The 20,698-nt window shown below is 39.4% G+C and overlaps 1 protein-coding gene and 1 non-coding gene across 12 annotated transcripts in view; both read left to right on the top strand.

The window, feature by feature from the left end:
- The window catches only part of RBFOX1 (RNA binding fox-1 homolog 1), a 2,489,097-nt gene that overhangs the window by 1,627,387 nt on the left and 841,012 nt on the right, over nt 1-20,698 (top strand). The window lies entirely within an intron of this gene.
- Nucleotides 19,286-19,389, top strand: LOC115831317. Its single transcript, XR_004026840.1, has one exon. It is a non-coding gene; the product is annotated as a U6 spliceosomal RNA (small nuclear RNA).

Here is a 20,698-nt window from a genome sequence, read left to right as displayed (position 1 = left end):
TTTTTTTTTTTTTTTTTTTTTTTTTTTTGAGACGGAGTCTCACTGTTTAGCCCAGGCTGGAGTGCAGTGGCACTATCTAGGCTCACTGCAAGCTCCACCTCCCAGGTTCAAGTCGTTCTCCTGCCTCAGCCTCCTGAGTAGCTGGGACTACAGGCGCCCGCCATCGTGCCTGGCTATTTTTGTATTTTTAGTAGAGATGGGGTTTCACCTTGTTAGCCAGGATGGTCTCCATCTCCTGACCTCGTGATCCGCCTGCCTCAGCCTCCCAAAGGGCTGGGATTACAGGCGTGAGCCACTGCGCCGGGCTGAGACGAATAATGGTTTTATTCTGGTTTCTATATGACAGAAGAGAACTTTGATCACTGAGATTAGAATCTCTTGTCAATGCTTGGACTAATCTTTGGTGGCAAAGGAGTCAGTGCCACCTAAGGACAATGTTTCACTGTTGGGAGGTGGGTGGGAGGAGCAGGTCTTGAGAGGAGAGAGTGATGATCTCAAAAGAAGAGAAGGATGCTACGTAGGGAGTTGACAGATTCCAGCACTGTAGTATAAGTTCCATGAGTGTGTAGCTATACGTGTTCTGGTGAGCATGATACCCCCAGTACCCAATATAGTACCTGGCAGAATGATAAGCATGCAGTGAACATATGCATGAGGAAGGGAGGGAGGGAGAGAGGGAAGGAGGGCAGTCAGAATTCTAGTATACAGGTCTGAGATAGTCAAGAAAAAGCAAGCAAAATTTTTAGCAGGTAGTCATACAAAACAGAAGAAGAGATCTTGGCTGGGCGCCATGGCTCATGCCTGTAATCCCAACACTTTGGGAGGCCAAGGCTGGTGGATCATGAGTTCAGGAGATCGAGACCATCCTGGCTAACACAGTGAAACCCCGTCTCTACTAAAAATACACAAAAAATTAGCCGGACGCGACGGCAGGTGCCTGTACTCCCAGCTACTCGGAGAGGCTGAGGCAGGAGAATGGCGTGAACCTGGGAGGCGGAGCTTGCAGTGAGCAGAGTTCGCGCCACTGCACTCCAGCCTGGGTAACAGAGTGAGACTCCGTCTCAAAAAAAAAAATCTTTTAACTCTGGACAGTTATCTCAGTGATCAAAATCTTGATTGCACTTCCTAGATTTATTGCATTCATTTAATTGAGCAGCCCTTGGAAGATTTTATCCTCTACCTTTAGAGGATTTTGAATGATAAATTTCCTTCCTCCTTCCCTCCCTCCTTCCCTCCCTCCCTCCTTCCCTCCCTCTTTCCCTCCCCTTCCTCCCTCCCTCTTTCCCTCCCTCCCTCCTCCTTCCCTCCCTCCCTCTTTCCCTCCCTCCTTCCCTCCCTCCCTCTTTCCCTCCCTCCTTCCCTCCCTCCCTCTTTCCCTCCCTCCTTCCCTCCCTCCTTCTCTCCCTCTTTCCCTTCCTTTCTACCTTCCCTCCTTCCCTCCCTCCTTACCTCCCTTCTTTCCTTCCGTCTTTCCTTCCTTCTTTGCTCGTGCACATATTCACTTCGTGGCCTCTGTCATTTGTACCCCTAATACAGGCCTATTGATCCTCTGTCTTCCCTTATATTGTCTAACTAGGGAATGGTGCTAATGGTATATGTCTCCCTGTGTTAATGGAACTCAGTGAAGATGAAATGAAGACCCTTCTCTTCCCTTCCTTCCCTTTCCTTCCCTTCCGTTTTCCTTCCTTGCTTCCTTTCCTTCCTTTCCTTCCCTTCTTCAAATGTGTATTGAGAACCAGATACTGTGCCAGCCACCAGAAACATCTGAATCATCAAGGCAGCCTCCAACTGCTCAGATCTTTTTAGTAGCTGTTTTATTGTGGAGTATGATGAAGTAGGAGTTCTGTTCCCAATTCATATTATTTTGAAGCCACCTCTGAATTCTTAGTAACTCTGATGATGAGTAGACTATGTCTCCTTGGAGTCCCTGTTTTTGAGGCTAGGATTTAGGTGAGCAATCCTGTTCCCACTAAGACAGCAGGATCACCTGAGCCACTGACCTTTAAACCCAGCATATAAAGGTTGGCATTGCCCTAGAAATATCAAATGGCTAAGAAAGGAAAATGCTCCCTTATGAATGTTCATCAAAGAGTGTTTCCCATCAGGTGATATTCTGTCCCTTGAGGCCACAGTGGAATTCATTAAAGATGAGAAGACAGTGATGAACCACCTCTTGTGCAGGATTATTTATATATTCCTGGATTCTTCAAGATGTTACAAATTCCATTTAATAAGTAAAGTGGTTATCTCAGTCACAAACTACCATGAGGCAATAATGATGATCCATTTGTCAAAAACCGTCACTCAAGCACTAAGGAGATGTGTGTAACAGTTGGCATTTTAAGCATTGTGATTGTCAAACCACTGATTGACAGACCCCTTAACTGTCAATTAAGATAATAATAATTCTGCTGCAAAATGTTAGAGACAGAGGAAGGGAAAGGAAAGAAAAAAAAAGGAAAGAAAAGGAGGGGAGGGAGATGAGAAGAAGGGGAGGGAGAAAGAGAGGGAGGACGTGAGATAAATATTAGACATCCTTTGGAGTTTTTGAATAGCTTATTGCAAATCGTGTTCAACCCTACATCATTGCTGGCTGGTTGTCTTTTTTATTTGTTGTGAAGTGATTGCTTCAGAAACCCTGACACAAATTTCTGTAGAGTGATTTTTGTGTAGTCAAGAATTTTGTGATTTTAAAAAGACTTTCCAGTTCCTGCTGATTTGGGCCTTTGGCCCTCTCTATGCTGATATGTAAATCATATTACACTGTATTGATAGTTCCCCAATCTCTAAATATATCGGGAACTTATTAGGAAGAATCCCAAAGAAGAAGTCAACACCTTTACTGAAGAACTATTTAGAAAGATGTATTGGTAGCATGTAAGTGATCACATTCTTAGTGAATCAGAGGTCTCCATCCTAAGAAGCATGGGAGAGCTCAAACACCATGTACGCCAGCTGAAAGAGTTAAGCCACTTTTCTATTTACATGGTTTATTTCACAAGTGTCTGACTCATTGGGCATAACCAGCACAGTTAAATTACAAAATTCCTATTTGGTCCTTTTTTTATTGACTACAATTCAAGGCTGCTTCAAGCCTCCCAAATTTAATCCCCGTAGCTCTTTGCCAAGAACATTACCTTTTATTTTCAGTGTTAAACTGTGTAAGATCCCCCTAAGGCTACATGGAAACTTACTCTCTGTGATAGCAGCTAACGGAGTGTATCAGTTGTTCATGATGTCCCATTCTCCTGTAAATTGGGAGAGGCAGGGAGAGCAGTGGAATGTGAATTTTGTTCTGTCAGCACTTTCTTGCCCCAGCTTTAGCCCAAGCAATGCCTGTTGTGGTAATTAATTATAGTGTGTTTGTAGCTCTTCATTCTCAGTTACCATTTAGCAACCTGTCAAATCCCGAGCTAATGAGCGTGTCCCATAGAAGTCAGTGCATTTACTTTATTTTATTTTTAAGCATCAAGACAATACTGGTTTTTCTTAGGTCACATGAAGTCGAGAGGGAGATTCTAAACCAGCATATGGAAAAGGCAAGGCTTTTCTCTTCTACTCACAAATGTTCATCCCAAGAATGGCCCTGCTTAAAGTTTTTCATTGATGCTTGTCTAACTAGAAATTGGAGTATCCCAGTTATTAATGTGACTGTAATTTAATATTTGAAGGAAGAAATAGCTCACTCATAAGTGTCCTTGTCAAAGTGTTGTTGGTAAATGACGGTTGAATGGTTTTGAGATTTATCTCAAATGATGAACTATACTTCGTAGTGAATGTTTCAGAGGTCTTCCCTTTCTGTGTTGAGAGACTAGATTAGGATATCTAGCTTAGGATTTTCATCTAAAATACAGGAAAAAGCAGAGCAGATTCGTGATACTTTCCTCTTCTTGTTGCTTTTGGGTTGTTGTTCTTTCTTCTTTAATTGTGGACTTGCAGGAGTTGTATAATCTCTTTATGGGAAGGACTTAGGCATAGCTGTTTGGTTTCAGGGCAGAGGTAGAACATACTTTTTGAAGCTGCTTTCATATCAGGCTTGCTTGTTTTACTCAGAATCGTATGGTTACAGCTCAATTAAAGTAGCAGAGTTTTCTGAGAATGATTTCATTCACTTTATGTGAGACTAAGACGATTTCGTTTACTTTATATGAGACATCACTAATCTGTACTAAAGAATAGAAACAATTTTATGGAATTATATATCAGAATATGAGTGTTCAGCTCAGCCTCTTTATGGAACAATGTATACCAAAAACACATCTTTGGTCTTACTTGAAAGTTTTAGAGAACCCAAAAATTAGAGCAGTGGCATTCGCCTCTGGTGGTTAGAAGTAAGATCTTCAATTCAACTTGCAAAACTCAGACTCATAGCTATTTCTGAAGCCCAGCTGTAACTAGAATATCGTGTGGTCAATAACTTCTGCATTTCTAAAGGAAGATATTTTTTCCCTGCCAATCAAAAGTAGGTAAAAACACATGTACACATTTTAGCTTAGCTGACCAGGTCACAAGGATGTGTACCTCTTTATGTATAAGTGCCAGAAGTGAGGCTGGAAGGAGGAATTAAGTTACTCTCGCTTAATACCATCAGTGTTGTATTTTCCTAAAAAAAAAAAAAAAAAAAAAAAAAACATTAGTTCCTCAATCCGATAAGAACATGATTTTTACTCTTTATAAAAAAGGCCACCTCTTGAGTATTTGTTCCCATCTCATTCATTGATAATATCTATTATAGTTTTATAATAAAGAGTCAAAGATTCTATGCAGAATTCTCTGTTCTCCTCAAACAGATGATGCTTTTGCCCACACTTGGCTCTAATATCATAATTTATTTTACTTGTCAGCTCTCTGTTCATCAGAGAACTTGATAAGCAGAAGAACAGTTGCTCACTCTTGCTCAGGTCTACTGTCCTAATGCCCATGAACCTGCAAATTTCCCAAATGTGAGTGGTTTTTATGCTGCTTGTAGAAATCTGAATTTAGATGAGCCACACTTTGTAGAATATGCTTCAGAGGTCTTCCTACAGCCTCTCTGTGTGGATAATCTCCATGGAACTGTATTTGGTAGACACTCAATGTTGTAACCATTTAATTCAAAATTTTTAATTGACTACGGTATCAGCAAAATGAGAAATGTCTTTCACCCTTGATCTTTGACAATAGCAGACATGTTAATATGAAGTTACTGTTAAGGCTCCAAAAGGCGTTGATACAAGTATATTCTTTCTGCCATTCTTGTTTCTTTATAGATTCACACTTTTGAGTATTCAGAGCGTGCTTTTCCTTTGAGTTAGAGGAATGCATTGGAGAGAAGTGTTATTGATGAGGGCTGATTAAGCAAATTAATGAATTGAGACAGCTGAATAGTAAGTGAGAAGAATTTGAGGAGCGGAATTGGTTTTTGCTCATTGACTGTAAAGTGTAGGAGTTAAAACCACAAGGGTACCTGATGGAACAAGCTGTATTACTGAGGTAAGTGAAGAGAGAGCATTTGGAATTGTATGCTATTTTTCCTCTCCCAACGAATAGCTGTGTGCTAGCTGTTCACTGCTTCCCTGGCATATATTTTTCTTGTTTCATTTTCTGAGTCATCTGCAATAGCGGAAATGAATGCATTCAACAATACATATTGAATGCCCATTATGTTCCAGACACAATGTTAGGCACTTAATGGTACTGGTAGAAATACATTATTTAATATGTCTGATGACTGAATGTTCTCAGTTCTAATGGAGTCAAGTGTTTTTGGCTGGGGGTGGTAATCTTTGGAAAGCATCTTGGAAAGCATTTGTTATTTCAAACTCTTCAAATCTGCAAACCTTAAAAAACCAGGGAACACTACAGGTTGGCTAAGACATGGGGGCAGCGGGCACTCTACGGTGCTGCTGGTCGAGTGTATATTGATGCACCTGCATTGGCGCTGTCTTAGTAACATCATGGGACATTCAAGATGCATGTATTTTTGATGTATTTCATCCCTAAATGCACACATGAAGGAGACACATAGAAGATTCATTGTGTTATCCAAGCAAAACGTTAGGAAGACAACAATCAACCAAACATTAATTGTCCACCAATAGGGAAATAGAAAATAAATTGTAGCAAAAGTCATGTCTGGTGTGTCATGTTAAAATGAATAAATTAGATCTCTATGTGCCAATGTGGATAAATCTGCAAACCATAATGTTGAACAACAACAGAAAGTAATTTGCAGCAGGAGACATACAGTATGACATCATTTACGTACAGTTTTTGGACACAGAAAAATGTTTTCAAAAATATGTGTATTCAAAAATAGATATTCCAAAATATACATTTATATGTATGTATATATGAATGTTTCAAAAACTATATATTCTCTTGGGGTATATGCATGTATGGTAAAAACGAGAGAGAGCTATGTGGGAATGCTACACATTAAGTTCAGCAGTATGCCCACCACTGTTAGGGAGTAGGGGAGGGGTTGTAATCTGCGAGAGTGACTGAGGAGGATTCCGTTATATTTGTTATATTTTACGTTGCAAGCTGCAGGGTGGACATATGGCATTTGCTGCAGCATCTTCGATATTTTTTATATGTCTGATGTATTGCATAAGAAAAAAGACTGCATCTGAACAGCTACAGCTATCGCTGTGTGTGTGTATTTGCGTGCTGAGTTTTTTGAGCACCACACTCTAAGCATAGTGTTTGCAAAAGGGTCTTGTACAAAAGCAAGGTCCCTTTCGAGTGCAGTATCTTGGTAAGATCGTTAGGGGCAGTTGAGCAAAGGGATGCAGTACCCTCAATCTACAAGACAAAAGATGGACCAGTCAAGCAGTTCCCTAATGTCTTTGATCAATGTAAACTGCTAATTGCAAGGCCTGACTCTCTTTTCCAAAAGGAATGATTTCCTACCCCCAACTCAATTACAAGAACAATTGCTTCAACTCTCAATGTTCCTTTAACTGGGCACGTTCAATGTTAGCATCTTAGGCTTTCGTTTCATATGAAACTACTAAGTTGTTCCAGTTAACAGCCTCTGTATTGTGTCTTTCTGTTGCAATATTACAGACTTGGCATGCACCCTCCTCTATTTTTCACTGTGTATAATGAGGTCAAATTCATTTTGGAAGGCCCTGAGGTCTTCCAGATTTACAGCTATTTGAAAACCCTATTGATAATAAATATTTGGCCAAAGTATTTCCACATTCATCCACTCTCCCTGTTTCCTGGGCAGGGTCCCTTGGTTTTTTTGTTTTTTTTGTTTTTTTTTTTTTTTGTCTAGCCTGCACTTTCTCCCTGCCCAGAAATGTCGTTAACATTAACAAGTTCTCTCTCTGGCACTGGCAGGGGGTCTGCAAATGGAACTGGTTTGGAATGTGCAATGGGAGGCTTGAATCAAACAAAAGCTGTGATACAGACTGTGGAGTGTGTAAGGCAAACTCGATAAGCTCCAGTCAGTACTGTCAGGAAAAGTCACAGCAAAACTGATTTTGATGAGAACATGTCATTGGGCTGTGAGGGAGACTTGGAAAGGATGCTTCAGCAACAATAACAACAAAAGAGTTTTTCATTTAACTTTTAGATTATGAAGGGCTTACTGTGTGTGTCATGTTTAGGGACACAAAGTTAAATAAGTACTGATCCTTACTCTAGAGAGGGACACAAAGTTACATAAGTACTGATCCTTACTCTAGAGAGTTATTGGACATAAGAAACCCAGAGTCTTAAGTCACCTCCAGAGATTTTAATTCTGTAGGTCTGGAGTGTGGAGAGCTGTTTCCCTTGTGAACAAGCTCACAGGCGATGCTGATCCTGCTGGTTCCTGGAAGCACATTTTGAACAGCAAGGCCCCAGAGCAGGTTCAATGAAATGGAGGAAGAGAGTCAAGTAAAAATCCTTTCATTCAGTGCTATGGGGAGATGCAATGGCAGATTTATTAGCAATATTACAGTTACCCAGGAAAAGGAGCAAACAGCTCTGCCTCGCCCAGGGAACCAGCAGAATGGACGTGATACTTAACCAGCATCTTGAAGACTGAAGAGATTTCCAGGAAGAAAAGAGAGTTCATGTTACAGGCAGAGGAAGTGACATGAATGAAGTACAGGACACAACTGGAAAATGGAAGTGGTTTTGTATGAACAGAGCTGGAGGTAGAATTGAAATCTTCACAGATGCTCTTTAAGAATTGGCTGTGGCTCACACCTGTAATCCCGGCACTTTGTAAGGCCGAGGCTGCTGGATCACCTGAGGTCAGGAGTTCAAGATCAGCCTGGCCAACATGGTGAAACGTCGTCTCTATGAAAAATACAAAAATTAGCCAGTCATGGTGGCCGGCACCTGTAATCCCAGCTGCTCAGGAGGCTGAGGCAGGAGAATCACTTGAACCCAGGAGGCAGAGGTTTCAGTGAGCTGAGATCACGGCACCGCACTCCAGCCTGGGCGACAGTGAGACTCTGTCTTAAAAAAAAAAAAAAAAAAAAAAAAAAAGGACAGGCCGCAGCTGGTTTTTGAAGGAATTTGCAGAGCCCTTCTAAGATGTTTGGTACATTATTCTGTGGTGTATGGTGGAGAGGAACTGGAAGAGTTTTTACAGATTATTGGTGGAAGAGTGGATGAAGAGAAATTAATAAGCAGGAGACCAAAAGTCTAGGTGAAAAAAAGAGGAGGACTTGCCTGAATTAGTTTTTGGAGTAGAGAAGGACATGGCACAAAACAATTCCAACCTAAAGGTAAGACCCTCAAGGTTGGAGACGAAGTATCTTCTGGATGCAGATTGGAAAAAGTGATCAAGAGCAAATGGTCAAGATGAATGGGTAGACACAAAACATGGGTCACCAGGAGGATGAGGACTCACTAATCTTCAAAAATGTGTGGCTAAAGATTCAAAGCTCCTTACTGAAATTTAGAAAAGGCCCCTAATGGAAGGAACTAAGCAAGTTTTGCCTTCTGCTACCTCTAAATTCATTATGTTGCCTATACAAGTAGAACACACAGCAGGAACTGTGTTTTAATACCAATTACAATTATTTTCTGGTTACGTAGATAAATGTAAATGACATTAAAGATGTGATCTGTTCCTGGATGCCATTTTTATCTTCTTTGTCAGAAGGAGGGAGAGAGAATGGCATCAAAATACCAAGGTTCTGGTTTTTTTTTTTTTTTCATTAAAAAAAAAAAGAAAAAGAAAGGACCCTAAGTACAAATTGGATGTTGGCACTTTTTTTTTTTTTTTTTTTTTTTTTTTTTTTTACTATAACCAAATACAACCTTATGGAGGTAATGAGCCTTGTGATACAGTCTCAGGAGGATGTGCTATGAAAGGAGTCAAATCAGGTAACCAGAAACAAATACCAAGTTTTTTACTGGTATTTTGAATATTTATTAAACAGTTACCAATCCATTGCCATTTGTTTCCTTCACACTTTATGCTCCCTCCTTCTTCCTTCTCTTGCAAAATCCTCACAACTTGTTCTGTCTTTCTGTTCCTCTTTTTTTTGTTGAGATTATGCCTTGCAAAACCTCTAATTAACCTGCCTAGCAAAAGCTGAACCTTCTTCAGAGTACAGGGAGAGTAGAAAAAATAAAAGTGACAAACAAGAAAGCAAAGGAGTCTCTTTAGTAGGAAGAAGGAGGGGTCATTTCAGGGGAATTATTTTAATAATTCTTGTACCATCACATAAATAATTCATTTTTTCTTCTATATCACTGTACTCCTAGACTTCTTCCCAAAGCATAACTGCCACATTTAGACACGTTCAAAAATAAGAAATTAGAGAACACGCTTCATTCTTTCCTTATCCTATCCAGTTATTTCAAGGCAAAAGATTTGAAAAATAATAATAAATTCAGAGTGCAATGAAGGAACGCTATTTGTTTTACTTTTGCAGGCACAGACATTTTGTGAAATCACCAACAATTCAGAAAAGAAATGACATCATCATGCCCAAAAAAGTAGAAATGACATAAACTCAAAATAACATAAACCTTAACTAAAAATTTAGCTTTAGTTTTAAACTCCCCTATTCTCCCCTTTTTTTTTTTTTTTTTTTAAATCATGGACCAATATGTCAAAACAGGCTGGCTGTGTCAAAGGCAGGATGTTTGGGAATCAAGGATCTAATTCAAATGTTTTATTTTGTTCATGATGGAAAATTCCAAACTGGCTTCTAAAGCCTTTCAATAATACATGGAATCCTGAAAAAAAAGTTGCTTCCTGGAATGTGTTGCTCTGTTCAACCTATATTTTTAAGTGTCTTTTTCCTCTCATGTGGGTTTAAAAACAAAGAGGAGGGACAGATACTACTTTGCTATTTTGTTGAGGCCAACTCCATTTTTTTCTGATGTCATGTGAATGGATACTCATCAAAACAAGAGGGACGTTTTTGGTTTTTCTTTTTGGTGATAAATCAAAAACACAACAGTCAAAAATGAGCCCTGTTCCTCAATCCCAGTTCCAATGTTGGAGTGGGTTTTTTTTGTTTTCTTTTTGAAATGGAGTTTTACTCTTGTCACCCAAGCTGGAGTATAGTGGCATGATCTTGGCTCACTGCAACTTCCGCCTCCTGGGTTCAAGTGATTCTCCAGCCTTAGCCTCCCAAGTAGCTGGGATTACAGGTGCCCACCACCATGCCTGGGTAATTTTTGTATTTTTAGTAGAGATAGGGTTTTGCCACGTTGGCCAGGCTGATCTCGAACTCCTGATCTCAGGTGATCCACCTGCCTTGGCCTCCCAAAGTGCTGGGATTACAGACGTGAGCCACCGCCCCCGATCTGGAGTGGGTTTTTTAAGTACTTGTAATAATTACTTGAATAATATGTGTTCATTGTAGATAACATGAAAAATAGACAAACATAAAGAAGAAAAATCATTTCTAATTTTACCACGGTGTATGATTAGTCTGTACCATGTAGGTGTTTCCTTTCTAGACCCACACACACAGGCACCTTCCTATTTTTTGACATTTATTTAACACATGGTTAATGACTTGCTACTATGCTCCAGGAATTGTATCAGGTGGTAGAAATACAATTTGTATTAATTGTAGATAATATTTTGTGATCCATTATTTTTTAATTTAATAAGATTACTATGCACTGAGATTTGTTCTTCATGATGTGTGATGACAACACAGTATTCCCTAATTCCTTTAATTAATACGTTCATTTTACCTTCCCATTGTACCTCTCATTTGCTATTTTATCACCTTTCACAAATGGGTTGATTTGTTGCTAGTTTTTCCTGTTTTATTTGTAAGCAGTATTAGATAACAATTGCCCACTGAAAATTTTCAGGTACAATTAACTTCTCTCTTTTTTGCATGTAGGCTTATTTCTTCCTGACAAGTCTTTTGCCTTCTAAGTAACTTAGTGTTAAAACATTACAAGAAAAAGCCAACCCATTTGGTTCTTGCCCACTAATGTCTAAATCATACAAGAAATGCATTGAAAAAACAATCAGGGAAAAAAGAGGGAGTAATATTGGCTAGCACAACATCTTTGAATAAATCTGGAAATAAAAGAATAAATCTGGATTGAAATAGAAGCCAAAAGATGATATTTTTATGTAAAATAATTCCCCTCTCCTTTTCTTTCCCCAGCTCTTTTTCTATCTAATATGCATTTTTCTTTATATTATAAAACAGCTTTGCTCACCTTATCTCTGGTAGTTCTTTATTACTTCAATCTCTTCTCATTATTTTTTAATGTTCGGGAAATGTAAACTACTTTCCTACCACTTTTCATTTTTGTGGATAGGGTGGCTGATGGACTTTAAGTTTCAAGCTGTGGTGAAAGAAGGAAATAGATCACTTCTTACAGTGTAATAATGGAACTCTGTTGATGGGTCTAATAAAGAAGAAAAAAATCAAACCTTATCCATCATCTCCATGACTTCTAGTGTCTTTCCCATCTGCATCTTCGTGTTAAGCAAAAAATATATAATGCAAAAAGTGTCTTTCAACAAGGACTTTCTTTAAAGGTTAGGGCTTTTTTTTTTTTTTTTTTTTGAGTTGGAGTCTTGCTGTGTCTCCCAGGCTGGAGTGCAGTGGCGCGATCTCGGCTGACTGCAAGCTCCGCCTCCCGGGTTCACGCCATTCTCCTTCGTCAGCCTCCCGTAGCTGAGACTACAGGCGCCCGCCACCACGCTTGGCTAGTTTTTTGTACTTTTAGTAGAGACGGGTTTCACCGTGTTAGCCAGGATGGTCTCCATCACCTGACCTCGTGATCCACCTGCCTCGGCCTCCCAAAGTGCTCGGATTACAGGCATGAGCCACCGCGCCCGGCTAAATGTTACGGTTTCCTAAGGTTGTAACTTTTGCATGTACAGTACTTGCCACAGAAAGCATCAAGATAACGAAACCAGCCCTTACGGGTCCTTAGCTTCGTGACAATATCTAAAGGTCATACTGTTTTAAGCACACAGAAAACCCTCTAGTCAGAGTCTGTGTTACCTGTTCTTTAAAAAAAAGAAAAGAAAAACTTCCATGTCTTGCTATTATTATGAGTTTGTATTTAAAGATTGCATTCTAACCAGCAAGAACACTTCCAGTGGGAATTTCTCATAAAGCAGTCAGGTTTTAGGTTGGAGATGTACTAAGTGCACATGTTTTGTGAGTTTTCATCTTGGTCCTGCAAAGAAAAGCAGGAAGCTATATAAGTCTTTCTGTAGGGAAAAAAATACTTTTTTTCCTCCTTTTTTCTTTCTTTCCTTTCTGATGAGCATGAATGGAGGAAGGAGAGTTCCTTCTGGATCATTATTGGCTCTGATGATGGTTTTGTACGACGAATAACCTCTGTTGGGGTAGTAATTCTCTTTAATGACCTTTGTAATCCAGAATTTTTGTTTATCTGAGAAACTAATGAGGATTAAGAGAAGAAAGGGGGCTGGGTATGGGGGCTCTCTCTTGCAGTTCCAGCACTTTGGGAGGCCGAGGCAGGTGGATCACTTGAGGTCAGGAGTTCAAGATCAGCCGGGCCAACATGGCAAAACCTCATCTCTACTAAAAATACAAAAATTAGCCAGGCGTGGTGGTATAGGCCTGTAATCCCAGCTACTGGGGAAGCTCAGGCAGCAGGATCACTTGAACCCGGGAGGCAGAGGTTGCAGTGAGCACCAAGATTGCCTGGGTGACAGAGCACAAGACTGTCTCAAGAGGACAAAAAGAAAGGGATCCAACACATATTTATCAATTAATGTGTCAATTACCCATGGCATCATTACCTTTAGATTTGCTCAGAACAACTCCTGTTTGTCCCTTGATCCTGGTGTAATTATTAACATCCCCCTTTCTGCTGACAGGTGTCCCAGTTTCAACCATGTATTATACAGTCATTCCCTAACAGCCCTCTTAAACAAGAGAGTACTCAAATATAGAAGTCAAGCATCCAGAGCTATGGCTCAGACAAATTGGCAGTTGAATTCTGATTTCTCTACTTGATTTTTCTGAGAAGGTGAAACTACTAAATCATTTGTTAACTTGAGAAATAGGTATAATAGTAATGTTTTTGCCATATGGCTGTTGAGAAAATTAATATGTGAGATTTTGATCAAAGTACCTGATAAATAGTAAATACTCATTTCACATTAGCAAATAATAATTCCTATTTTTTTTTTCATTGAAGTCTTTCAGTGCTACATGTTACAGGCTCCAAGTCATTTAATTTATAGAAACAAAAGTACTTCCTGGTCAGCAGCAGTGGACACAGGAAGTGGTTTATCATAAGAAGATGGACACAGAAAGTGGTTTGCTGAAATAAGAGGATGGGAAAACAGTGGATTCGTGTGATAGATAAGTGGCTATAAAGGGATTATGGATCTAGAGACATTTCTGTAAGTTTTCTTATGGGTTAGTGTTCAAATTGGTAAAGTTGCCAGGGTGAGGTAGGAAAGTCAGATTCAAGCCAGTGCTTCACATTTATTGGTTTATGATTTTTTTTCCTTTTTTTTTTTTTTTTTTTTTTTTTTTTTGAGACAGTCTCACTCTGTCACCTGGGCTGGAGTGCAGTAGTACGATCTCGGCTCACTGCAACCTCTGATTCCCGGGTTCAAGCGATTCTCCTGCCTTAGCCTCCCGGGTAGCTGGGATTACAGCCACGTACCACCACACCCAGCTAATTTTTGTATTTTTCTTAGAGATAGGGTTTCACTATGTTGGCCAGGCTGGTCAGAACTCCTGATCTCAGGTGATCCACCTGCCTTGGCCTCTGAAAGTGCTGAGATTATAGGCATGAGCCACTGCACCCAGCCAGTATTTCTTAAAGATAGGTGATAAGGTTGCATCTTTTTGCTCCTTGAAAGATGGGCTTTGCCACATGACTGACTTTGACTGATGAAATATGCAGGGAGGTGATGTGACTGTCCTCTGGGTGGATGCTTGAAGTGACATTTTGTGATTTACCACATTTTCTACCTCTTGCCTTAGATATTTTGGACACATGAGTTGAGATAAACCATCTGTCAGCTGATGTCCCTGAGTGACTACAAAAAGCAAAAGTTCCAGCCAACCGGTATTGGGCACATGGCACGAATGAGAAATAAACTTTTATTGCTGTAAGCCACTAACTTCAGGGGCTGTTTATTATAGCAGCATTATGTAGCCCGTACTGACTGATGCGTTTTGCCTCCTGCTTGCCTGTCTTATCTTCTGCTGCTTTTCACTCTCATCTCTTCCTTCCCCCATTTGCCATTGTCACCAACATTTGCTGACCACCTATATGCTCAAAGTGGTTAGTGTCAATATGTTCCTCATAAGAACCTTATCAAGTAAATACTTTTTATATCTTGCCACTGCCAGATGAAGAAATGGGCTCAGAGGGTCACTGTTCACAAATCCCACAGTCATAGGCAGAGAAAAAGTCAAACGTGGGTCTTTCAAACTCCAGATTCTGTTATTAACCACTGTGCTATCTGTCTTGTATTAGGAAGGAGTTCACTTCCTGTCTTTTTTTTTAATGTAAATGCCCTGAGTTTTTCAACACATATAAAAGGCTTTTATGAATCCTTTTTGTTCATAAAAGGAGATTAACATTAATTTCTGTGCAGAATAGGATGAAACAGAACAGGAAAAATATAATCGGAATCTGTTATCAACTTTGATGTCTTAGAACTAGGATTGTTATCCTTCTCAAAACAAACTCTAGGACACACATTCATCCAATTTGCAAAGCCATGTGACTCTAGAGAACCATGCTGACTGATTGGAAATGGGTAGAATTCTAAACAGCATCAGCTTGATATGGAATTTCCAATTACTTAATTCTGGTTGGTTTTGAAGACACATGAGCTGTCTGCTTCACAGGAATCAGGAATGAAGGGGAATCTGTTCAGAACATATATGTCTCCCCACACTAAAAACAATTCAAAGCCATAAATTACTTACCATCTCAGCATCTGGGGGACTGCTCACTAATCTTAGGACCTATAAAATAAGGGATCAAAGGGAACATTTCCTATGTTGATGCTGTGAGATCTAAACATAGCTTTCTCTCAGTTGGCCCTATGAGTTTAAAAATTAGTAAATTGACGATTTACTAATCTTTCTTTCTGGATGATGATGGTGATGATGATGATAATGATGGTTTTTCCATAAGGCTCTTGGACCACCCAGTTTTCACAAGGTGGTAAGGAATGAGTTTAGGGTTTGGCCCGAAAACCTTATTTCACCTAGAATTTTGCAGGCAGAGCAAAGAGAGTTAGCCTGGGGTGGGGCAGTGAAGGAGAGAGCGTTCCCTTTGGTCGCTTCAAAATATCAGTGCCTTTTTCCTTGTCAGCACTACTGAAATTTAGCACTGCTAGGAAACAGAAATCTGATATTCCAAGATGCTCCCATTGGATTTTCAGATATCTCCTTTGCATTTTGATTGTTTCAGCAGGTCATACCTCGCTCTGATACCTATAAATATCTAAGGTTTTAGTTGACGCATGTCTGGCTAGCTTTACAACAAGGATTTAAGAGCTTCACGATATTATTTGCCATGAATAATTGCTAGTGGAACATATTGGATCACCTTGTATAACTTTTGCAGGCTGGTTTTAATTTCAGGTTTGACTGTTATATTGTAGCTTTGCAAAGCAATAACAAAGAGAATCATAATTTAGATGAGCAGAAACAAAACAAATGTTGATGTGAATATTACCATAACCATAATTTTACAGCACAGTTTAATTATTTGGTTCAGTAATGTTCAATAATTATTTCAACACCAAAATTCTTCCCCACCCCAGCCCCTCAACAAACTAAACAACTGTTTCACTACTGGCAACTAATTTATAAGGCAATTTCAGATTCTTTTGACTTATTATCTCTCTGAGATTTACAGTCACTAATAAAAGGCCCTAACTTTGAGAGGCATGGATTAAAACTCATTTACAAAGAGAATAAAAAATCAGACTTTTTCCAATTCTATCCAGAAGTGTCCATATTCCTGTGGATTTGGGTGTAAGTAGATGAAACCCAGTATCCAGTGAATAACAGATGCTCATTAAATATTGGAAAGCAAATAAACTCATAGATGCGTATAAAGCAGGCAGAGTCTTAGGAATGGACAAGTTGACTTATCTTCTTACATTCTTTAGGATGGAATTTCATGAAGGTTCTTTTCTTTTTGAATAAACCAACTAAGGCTTAATTCCACGTTTCTGAAAATCCCTCCCCCGCTTTTTCTGAGATGGAGTCTTGCTCTGTCCCCCAGGCTGGAGTGCATTGGCATGATCTTGGCTCACTCTAACCTCCCCCTCCTGGGTTCCAGTGATTCTCCTGCATCAACTTCCTGAGTAGCTGGGATTGCAGGCATGTGCCATCATGCCTGGCTAATTTTTGTATTTTTGGTAGACATGGGGTTTCACTGTGTTGGCCAGGCTGGTCTCAGACTCCTGAGGTCAAATGATCTGCTCACGTTGGCCTCCCAAAGTGCTGGGATTACAGGTGTGAGCCACTGTGCCCAGCCTGAAAATCCCTCATGACTCTTTCCTCACCCTTATCCCTCATGCCCAAAGATCAACTCCAATGGATTGTCTCCTCTTAATTATTGAATGAAACTTTTTGCTTCTCTCCATTCTCCTTCTATTCTCCTGGCCAAAGCCACTCTTCCCTCTTGCCTGGAGTACTGTCAACACTTCTAAACTGGCCTTTCTTCCTCCACTCTTGTCCCCATTAACCTATTCTCCATATACCAGTGAGAGTCATTTTCTGTTATATGATCGCCATCGTTCTTGCTGAAATTTCTACTATGCCTTCCACTGATAGTAGGATCAAGTCTGGAAATTCTGTCAGTGGCCCTCAAGGTGCAGTTGCTGCTTAGCGTATTCTGTCCTAAATCCACGTCTGATGGCACTTGCTCACAATCCAGGCTCTTTGAGAGAAGGAGAGAGAGAGTTGTGTGTGTGTGTGTGTCTTTTTCCCTTGGTAGAGCATGGGGATCTCTGAAACACTTTGTATAATCAATCCCATTATTCATTATGATTGTGTGTAGGCATCATTTCTGGAAAGCCTCTCAGTTACATACCCTTCTTTGTCTTTTCACAGCATAATTGTAATGGTACCTGTTATGTTTTAATGTGATACCCTTACTGTTCCACCAAATGGAAAACTGTGAGAGCAGCACTACGTCTATCTTAGTCACCAACTTATGCTCAGCACCAAGCACACAGTAGAGATTTAATAATTGTCATGTAAATGAATAAAATACATCTATCCAGTTGGATAACTTACGGTAGTTTTGCTTCTCTGCAGTCTGTCTCCCTCTCTTCCTTCCTCCCTTCTCTCTGTTTCTCTTTCTCTTTCTCGTAATAATAATAGCTTTACTATGACCATAACTCTTTTTTTTTTAACCTATCACCTTTTAACACTTTATGAACTATTTCTAAAAACTCAACTTAGGAAACAACTGAATTAACCCCTTTCTTTAGGTTTCAGGCTTCCCTGAATTCCCTAGGATTTTCTTATTTGAAAGTCTGGTTCCTTTTTATATTGGAACCATTCTTTAAAAAGAGAAAAGAACGTTTGGAAGGCAACGAAACACCCAATTAATGTGCAACTACTTTGAATATTCCTGCAGTGGCAACAGTTAAAGTAGAATCATTGCACACTGTCAGTGCTAGCAAAATTATAATCCAGGGTAAGCTAGATTTAGACTTGTGTCTCAAAACCTGCGTTTTTTGTCCTTTAGGAGTTTAAAGTGCAAAAAAAATAACTGAGATAGAGTTGAATTGATTGCTTTAAACAAAATGGTTAAATTCTGTTTTTCCCTTAAAAGAGTTAACAGAATGTAACAGTTCAAAAACTCCATGTTCCATAAAAATAGTGCTATTAGGAAGAAAGCCATACTTCTCAGTAACCTCCCTGACACTTGCTCTGTTTGACTTCCCCCGCCGCAGCTGGTCTTGAGTATAATGCCATTGATTTTGAGAGATTTTATAAAGGTAATTAGATATACTGGAGTGTGTTCTATATTCTCAGCATTTTTGAGCATGCAAAGCCACCCAAACTTTTGAAATATGTACCTGGTATTTCTTACTTGAGAAATTTTTAGTTTCTCTGCATTGGAAAAAAAAAAAAAAACTATAGGAAAACTTTTTCCTGAAGTGTGAAAAAGGAATAAACGAGGAGCAGAGATTTTTGCCTCCTTTTTCATTTACGTAAATAAACGTATGAAATGGATGTTTAATTTATACATTAATTATCTTGGTCCCAAAGCATAACTCTTTTAACACCTTGAGCTTCCTTATGTTGGAGGGAGAAAAAGAGTGCAAAATCATTAGAGACATGATTATGCTTTAATTTAGGTCTTTTAGTTATGTAAGCAGAATGCAATTAAACAAGAAGTGCTCACTATGACTACATATTTCAAATAGACTTTCAATTTTTCAGTTTTATGTGTATCTTCTGCAATTGCATAAAACTTCCTCAAGGCTATGACAGTGAATTATAGCTGTGTTCTTGTAATTATTTTCAGCTTAAAAAAAAGAAAAACTTTGCTGCATAAACTATTGAGTTAAACACATTACACGTCTAGTTTTTATTGGGATTCTGTGAGATTTTGCACCAGCCGTGAGATTCTCTCCATTCATAGGTTTAGGAGGAAAATGTATTTATGGCATCATCATTGTCACTGTCACTGTCATCCTCTCATTGTCGTCATCACCATGAAAACCAGATCCACGAGTGTTATCTTGGTTAATTATTGCAGCAACTCTGTGATCTTTATTATTGCCACTTTCCAGATGAGAAAACCGAGACTTTGAAACATTAAGTAACTTGCATAAAGTCAGACAGCTAGGAAGCATAGTATCTGAAACAGGAAACCATTGCTCACTTTGGCAGCATGTATACTAAAATTGGAATGATACAGAGATTAGCATGACCCCTGCATACCGATGATGTGGGAATTTGTGAAGCGTTTCATATTTTTACTAAAGGTAGAAATACCAGTTGATCCAGTATCTACCAAGAGGAAAAGAAGTCATTATATGAAAAAGACCCTTGCACATGCAGGTTTATAGCAGCACAATTCACAATTTCAGAAATATGGAAACAGCCCAAATGCCCATCCGTGAATAAGTGGATAAAGAAACTATGGTGTGTGCTTACACACACAAACACATGCTACTCAGCCATAAAAAGGAATGAAATAGGTCGGGCACAGTGGCTCACACCTGTAATCCCAGCACTTTGGGAGGCTGAGGCAGGTGGATCACCTGAGGTCAGGAGTTTTGAGACGAGCCTGGCCAACATGATGAAACTGCATCTCCACTCAAAATACATAATTAGCCAGGCATGGTGGCAGGTGCCTGCAGTCCCAGTTACTCAGGAGTCTAAGGCAAGAGAATTGCTTGAACCCAGGAGATGGAGGTTGCAGTGAGCCAAGATCATCCCACTGCACTCCAGCCTGGGCAACAGAGCAAGACTCCATCTAAAAAAAAAAAAAAAAAAGGAATGAAATAATGGCATTCGAAACAACCTGGATGGAGCAGGAGGCCATTACTCTAAGCAAAGTAACTCAGGAATAGAAAACCAAACATCTCATAGCTTAGCTCCCACTTACAATGGTTTTCCATTCCTGAGTTACTTAACATTGTATTAATATACTAACATATTCTCACTTATAAGTGGGAGCTAAGCTATGAGGACACAAAGGCGTAAGAATGACGTAATGGACTCTGGGGACTTGAGGGGAAAGGTGGGAGGTGGGTGAGGGATAAAAGACTACATACTGATTGGGTGATGGGTGCACCAAAATCTCAGATTTCACACCCATTGAACTTATCCATGTAAAGAACACTAACTGTTCACCCAAAACTATTGAAATAATAATAATAAAAGAAAAACATTGTTTAAAAAAAAGATAAAATAAGAAACCAAGAAGCCTGGCTACACAACCCATGCTACTAATCTTAAAAATGATTCTAAGTTGGGCAGAAAATGGGGAGAAGCTGTGAGTGGGAACAAGTGCGGTCAGGGAAAGGGGGGAAAAATGTAAGGACTCAAAATGTAGGTTGTAATCTTACCAATTGACTGTGTTACCCTAAGTTGGTTATACCATTTAATTATATAATGCCTACAATGCTTGTGCACATAATCATCTTCTTTGCGGTTATTATAGGGCTACTGTTTATGAAGATGATGATATCACTATTGTAATTCAGGAAATTTCAGTATCTCTGAACACTTTTCGGTTGTCTAAACAATACAACTCATTATCGTCGGGGTGAGTTCTTTAG

Source organism: Nomascus leucogenys, chromosome 18 (assembly GCF_006542625.1).
Source record: "Nomascus leucogenys isolate Asia chromosome 18, Asia_NLE_v1, whole genome shotgun sequence".
Taxonomy (NCBI): domain Eukaryota; kingdom Metazoa; phylum Chordata; class Mammalia; order Primates; family Hylobatidae; genus Nomascus; species Nomascus leucogenys.
Note: the sequence above shows the minus strand (reverse complement) of the source record. Positions and strands in the feature narration are given on the sequence as shown.